Genomic DNA, 7,467 nt, shown 5'->3' on the forward strand with positions numbered 1-7,467 from the left:
ACTGGTCCACCATGGAAGAGATCTAGGCGCCGTCAAGAAAAAAAAAGAAGACTAATTTGAACACTGTCCATTTTCTTCCTATTTAAATGTGGTGTAAAATATTTGTTTTAAATTTAAAATTTTCGGCCTGAAAATTTGGAAACTTATGAGAGAAGTTATCTTTTCTCTTTAAGCAATTGAGCAAGCCGAGCTTATAAACTTTCGAAATTTACAGAACTTTTCCCTTCGGCAAAAGTCTCTCCGTTGGGGAAGAGGTTGTAACAGATTTAAATAATATTAAAATCTTGGTAAAAGCGCAGAATAGGCTGCATCAACAAAGTTCAGTAGGAGGAGCTTCGTGACGTCATTAAATGGGTGGGACTCAGCTTATGACGTCACAATGTAGTCTCGCATTTACACTATGTGCACTTTCTATTTTCTCTTAAAAATAACAATAATAAATTGTTTATTATTCTAAATTAATATCAAATTCTTTACTTTTAATTTACATTTATAACATTTAAGCTTAGGCGTTACTGATAATAAGTATAATAAATTGTTTATATTGAAAATTACCATGATACAGTGAGCGAATTCTACCAATTATTAAAACGATAAACAACGTCGCAGTCTCTAATAGTTGTATAGCTTCAATATTTTCAAAGATTTTTATTAAATTATTATTTTTTTTTATTAATTTTTTTTATTTATACAAATAAACTATTTTTTTTTAAATTTAAATTCATGTTGTGGAACATTTCAATTTTATCATTTTTACAAATTACCTTCTTGCTACGTAACGACATAATTCCTTACATACCAATAATTAGACAATTTTCATTATTTCTAAAAATTTTAAACTTTACATTAATAAAAAAAGAATATTTTTTATTGCATATGAACATCATTACACAGCTTTCATATCAGTTTATAAAATTCCTAAATCACGCCATATTCTGTGTAGGTATGCTAGAATTCTACGCATTAATAAATAAAAAAATCTAATTTCTCAGAAGATCTCTCAAAGAAAATAATATAATAAAATAAATACTACAAACTTGGAACACTAAACAATGCTTCACATACACACACACACATATTATCAATGAACTCATATTATCAAGTGCAATTACGATACCAAACACTACGTATTAAAATATGAGGTAAACGTTACTTCAAGGGTTAATGTTTACAGTTTTGCTACTGTTGAGTCGATCGTCGAACTATCCATATATATCGTAAATCGGAAAGCGTTATAAACATATCAAAAAACAAAAAATTAAAAATACAATTTAAATGAAAAATTATGTCTTAAATATAATTCACAATTAAAACAACAATACAAATTTAAAATACACAAACGATATGTTAAACATTGCACATAAATAAAGTTACATTACTCCTCGACATCACGCACAACCTCGTTTTCCCTTTTACACAACGATCAGTATTCGCTCGAAAAACATCAAAGAATTCCACAAACTCGGTGTCCATGTGCTCATTTATCTATTTTCACTTAAAGAAAAATCAGAGAATTTCTCAAACTCGGCATTGCGCACCACATTGGCTTTGTCCGTGTGCACATCGATCTATTTTCACTTAAAAAAACATCCCAGAATTGCACAAACTCGGCATTGCGCACCACATTGGCTTTGCCCATGAGCACATCGATCTATTTTCACTTAAAAAACATCCCAGAGTTGCACAAACTCGGCATTGCGCACCACATTGGCTTCGCCCATGTCACATCGATCTATTTTCACTTAAAAAACCATCCCAGAATTGCACAAACTTGGCATTGCGCACCACATTGGGTTTGCCCATGTGCACATCGATCTATTTTCACTTAAAAAAACATCCCAGAATTGCACAAACTCGGCATCGCGCACAAACTCGGCATTGCGCACCACATTGGATTTGCCCATGTGCACATCGATCTATTTTCACTTAAAAAAACATCCCAGAATTGCACAAACTCGGCATTGCGCACCACATTGGCTTTGCCCATGTGCACATCGATCTATTTTCACTTAAAAAACCATCCCAGAATTGCACAAACTCGACATTGCGCACCACATTAGGTTTGCCCATGTGCACATCGATCTATTTTCACTTAAAGAAACATCCCAGAATTGCACAAACTCGGCATCGCGCACAAACTCGGCATTGCGCACCACATTGGCTTTGCCCATGTGAACATCGATCTATTTTACTTAAAAAAATCAGACATTAAATAAATTCTCCATTGCTCATATACTCAGAAATTTACTTTCACTTAAAGAAATCAGAGGATTGCAGAAACTCGCGCGGAACCAACTCCATTGTTTCGAATTGCAAAAAATGTGTCCAGAAAAAGGATACAAAACAAAAATAAAGCTGCCAGAATAATGCAACTATCAAACATCCAAACTGCCATATTAAAAAAGCACCCAATATTTTACTTAAGTCAATAATAATAAATGAAACTTACCTTCAGTCCTCTCCTTTTGCAGAATATATGGCTGTGATCTCACTGAGAAATATACGCATCAGTTGGCTGGCGTCAGATTTCTTGTGTTTCCTTCTCCAAATATATTCCGCAAGATAGGAATCAAACTGTCCTTTTGCCTTACTAGAGCCACGGAAACTTCTTTTGATTGCCGCCCAAGTTCCTTCAATACTATTGGTATGCGCACCTGTTTCTGGATCTTTAAAACTCAAGCTATGATTGACCCTTCGAACTCGAGACAGTCGTACGCTTTCCAACAATCGGATATAATAATCGATTCTGGTAGAACATTCTCTTTAATGATTTCTAGCAATGTTTCGGCACCTCTGTTTTCAACAACTCTAAAGACGCATTTATCTGTTCCTCTCTCAACCAAACCAAAAACCCATTTTCCTTCGACTCTTTTCCCTCTATGATACTTTTGCTTGCCAAACTTGCTTTCGTCGATTTCGACAATGACACCTTCCCCACCCAACTTAACATTCTCCTTCAAACATAACTCCATGCATACTTCTCTACAAAAACTTTTCCAATCTGTCACGTATTTTTAGCAATACGTAATTCCGTTCGTATAAAATCATTCCCGCACTTACCCAACCACATATAGGTAACTCGCAAAACATCACACATGGTCAATTTACTCTTCGCAAACCAGGAGTTCTTTCGAACTGACCTTGAAATGTGATGCCTACATTCGCCTCCAGTAACTCTGCACATCCACTCAAAACCGTCTATACGTTTTTTCGCCCTACTAGTTTCATATTTGTTCCACAAATCGGGCACTTATACGATATTGCAATCAAACCTTTCTCCCTACACCACTCAATAACGCATTTTTTATCTCTTCGCTCCAACTGATAAAAGAAATCCAGATTCAGATACTCATCCATTCTGCAGTAAGCACCGAATTAGACACACTCATGAATAATCAGAACATTCTTTAAGCAAAAGAATTCTTTTCTGTATTTTCAGAAGTTACGGTTATAATTTTTAATTCATGCATTCAATATTTTCAATCGTTTGCTAATGATCATTTTCAATCGTTTGGTATCTTAATAATACATTTGTGAGAGATAATTCGTTGCGTTAAATGCTAACAATACCACAAAACACACAAAAGTAGATTTATATTTAAAAAATCTCGCACAGAACATTTTAAACCTACCTTTTCAACTCAATTAAAATATAATTTAAGTTTTCTTTAAATACGAAGCTATAGCATACTTATAACTTGTTTTGAAGAAGAGGCGTAACCAATATTACGTCATAAAAAGGCGTGTCCAAGCATAAGAGAAGTAAACACAGCATCGACTGATGCAGCCTATTCTGCGATTTAGCCAAAATCTTGTAGTTTAAATAACTTAAATAAATGAACATTAAGGTATTTGTTCCGTCTTTTTGGTAGATAGGTGGCGCTCTTGATGCGCGCCGATGAAGAATATTCCACTTGATGCTTGAACATGAAGAATGACGCATGTCATATATATTTGATGCTTGATTATGTTTCATGGCCGCTATAAGCGGAAGTAATATAAGTTTATCGTTAATAAATGTTATTTCTATGTTCCGTGAACTCTTGAAATTTTGATTTGAAATTCTAATGCTCTCCCAACCTTGACTCCTGAAACGAAACGATCTTTGAATTTATGACTCATGAAGAGAGACACCACACATTTTTTTGGGGTCTGAAACCCGCGAAAAAGGGGAATTACCTTTTGAAAGGTAAGACTTTTGATTTATTTGTTCTTGGTATCGATCTTTGAAAACGAAACATAATGGATGATTTAGCAAAAGAGAAAAAGAAACGTGCTATTGTACGTAGTAAAGTTACTACACTTCTAAATAAACTTGAGAAATTATTATCGGAAGAATTTATCAGGTTCAATGTTCCTTCTTACCTTCTTCGGGAACATACAAGGACCTGACTCGGAACAGAGAGCTTACTAAAGCTATGTTCACTAATTGTGGTAAGTAGACAGGATACAGACGAAGGGTATACAAAACCCTTTATTTTTCTCTATATACAATAACTTCCGTACTTCGGAATACACTGACCCGCTACTTGGGGTCTAACGTAAAAGTATAAAAATAAAACTAAACTCTAATTTAACTTTAGAATAATAAACGTGGAAGATTGGCCTTATATTAACAGGAAGCGTATGTAGTACAGAGACTGTGAACACTACAATACGTTTAAATTTATCAAGAGGATTAAAACCTCTGGCCTGGAAGGCAAACAGCAACTAAGTAACTTCTAAGGTAAGCGGCCTGCTTTGACTCACTGCTTCCTCTCTCTCGCTTGGCAAAAGGCCACAACTTAAATACTTGGCGTTCGCCAGACAAACTTTGCATAAAAACCTTAACGCTTATAATTCTGGCCGGAAGTAGAAAATAAGAAGTGATAGTAAAGATTTAAAATAAAATAAACGTTAGTAAAACTTAAGATCCTTACAAATTAAGTAAAGATAATCTAGAAGATTTAAATTCATCATATGAATTGTTAATTGAATACCATGAGAAACTTAAAACTCTTGACTCAAAGATCGATGCTCTCATAATTGATGAAAAAGAATATGATAACGAACTACTTGTATATGAAGAATATGATGAAAAAATTATAACGTTTAAAGCTAAGATTGTTAGTAAAGTAAAGAAAATTAACAGTAATGAAGTTGTTGAAAGAAGTATAATTGCAACTAGTAATGGTATTAGTAGTACTCTGAATGGTAATAATATTGTTACAAGTAGTGCTTCAGTAAAGTTACCTAAATTAAATATTGAAAAATTTGCTGGTGATCCCAGTAAATGGCTCGAATTCTTTAATTCGTATGATAATGCTATTCATTCTAATCCAAGTTTATCTAAAATAGATAAGTTTACATATTTGAAAAGTTTATTATCTGGTTCAGCATATAATTGTGTTTCTGTTTATGCTTTATCTGAAAAAAATTATGATCTATGTATTAAAAGTTTAGAAGAGAGGTTTGGTCGTAAAGATGTTATTATATCAAAATTCATGCAGATGTTGTTACAGTTAGAACCAGAACTCTATGATCAGTTACAAATCTGCGTTAGAAATTTAAGTAGTTTAGATGTTACTAGTGGTTCATACGGACAGTTATTGAACCCAATAATTCTTAAATTGTTACCTGAAGATTTAGCTCTTGAATTCCATAGAAAAAGAACATCCAACCAAAATATAGAAGTAAGTGAATTAATAGAGTTCATTAAAATAGAAACTGAATGCCGAGAAGCAAGTATTTTGATTAATGGCTCAAAAGGTAATAAATACACAGGGGTTAATCCTAAACAAGGGTTAAAAAATTATAAAGTCAAATCACAAGCTTCTGCTTTTAACACATCGGTAAAAATGTTTTGCATATTCTGCAAATCAAACGAACATACGTCTGCCGGATGTTTAAAATTTTCCGACGAACAAAAAGGAAAGAAATTGAAACAGAAGGTCGCTGTTACAGATGCTTTCTGAGATCACATTTGCGGTCGTTTTGTCGGTCAAATATACAACCATGCGAAAATTGTAACGAGAAAAATCATAATAAACTTTTCTGCCGTTTGAAATCGAAAGAAATGGAAGATGTTAACTCCGCAGATACGCAAAATAAAACTTTAGTATCTACTTCCCACTGTAACACTCTAAAACCTGAAAATAGTGTGCTTTTACAGACATGTTCTGTTATTGCTCAAAGTAAAAATAAATCTAGAATCGTAAGATTATTAATTGATTCAGGTAGTGAACGAAACTTCATCACGCACAAGTTAGCGCGCGATTTAGAATTGCAAGTCATTAGAAAAGAATTTCTAATAATTTATTCGTTTGGAAATCAGCGCGGTAACTCGCAAGAATTTGATGTATATAGTCTAAAAATAAAAAATAAAAACGATGATCGCTGCCTTGTTGTAGAAGCTATAGGGATAGAATTAATATCATCAATAGAATTCCAGGCGCCATCAACATGTCAAAACATTAAAGAATTTATGACTAAAAAGGGTTTGGAACTTTCGGATACAAGTCCCGTTAATGAGAATATAAATATTCTGCTTGGCGCGGAGCATTTCTGGTATATACAAACAGGAAGTAATTCAATGATAAATGATGGTTTGTTTATAGTACCGACCATATTTGGATACACAGTGATGGGTAAAGTAAAAAATAATAATTCTCGAATTAATGCGTTGTTTTTATCTGCCGTTGAAGGAAACACATTTGATTTGCAGTCATTTTGGAAATTGGATTCGATAGGAATTGAAAATGAAAACAAAACATTTTCGGAAACTGATTTGGATACTATTAAGCATTTTAACGACAGTTTAAAATTTAATAACGGCAGATACGAAACAAAACTCTTTTGGAAGGACAATAAATCACAACTCGCTGATAATTTTTTCGTTGCTAAACAACGATTTCTAGGACTTAAGCATAAATTAAAGGGAAATGATTTCCTGTATGATGAATATGATAATATAATTAGAGAACAAGTTGAAAGGGGGATTGTTGAACAATGTAAGTTTGTTGAAAATGAACCTAACTGTTATTATATGCCTCATAGGCCCGTTATACGTGAAGGAAAAGTAACAACAAGAATAAGAATAGTTTATGATGCCTCTTCTAAGTCTGAAGGAGCTAAATCGTTAAATGAATGTTTGATATCAGGCCCTAATTTAAATCCTAACTTGTTGGATATAATTTTAAAATTTCGCGTACATAAAGTTGCATTTTGTGCAGACATAGAGAAGGCTTTTCACCAAATTCAAACTGATAGTGAAGATAGAAATTTTTTAAGGTTCTTGTGGTTTGATCATTCTTACGACGATAGTGACTATAGTTTAGGCTTTAAGGTTTTCCGACTGTGACGAGTGCCGTTTGGAATGACAACAAGTCCGTTTATTTTGTCCGCCCCTATCAAACATCATATTAAGGGTTATGAAAAGAAATATAGCAAAGCTGTTGACATGTTAAATAAGTCCTTATATGTTGATGA

General features: G+C 33.4%; 1 protein-coding gene across 1 annotated transcript in view; it reads right to left on the minus strand.

Annotated features, from left to right (window-relative positions):
* Positions 1–2,945, minus strand: part of LOC118180020 (protein phosphatase 1 regulatory subunit 42-like) — a 57,168-nt gene extending 54,223 nt beyond the window's left edge. The window contains exon 1 of the mRNA XM_085813488.1: positions 2,450–2,945. The gene's annotated coding sequence lies outside the window, so the exon portion shown is untranslated. The remainder of the gene's footprint in view (positions 1–2,449) is intronic.
* Positions 2,946–7,467: the final 4,522 nt, after the last annotated feature.

The sequence above is a fragment of the Stegodyphus dumicola genome, chromosome 3, assembly GCF_044657685.1.
Source record: "Stegodyphus dumicola isolate Sdum_Otavi_A_Nest chromosome 3, ASM4465768v1".
Taxonomy (NCBI): Eukaryota; Metazoa; Arthropoda; class Arachnida; order Araneae; family Eresidae; genus Stegodyphus; species Stegodyphus dumicola.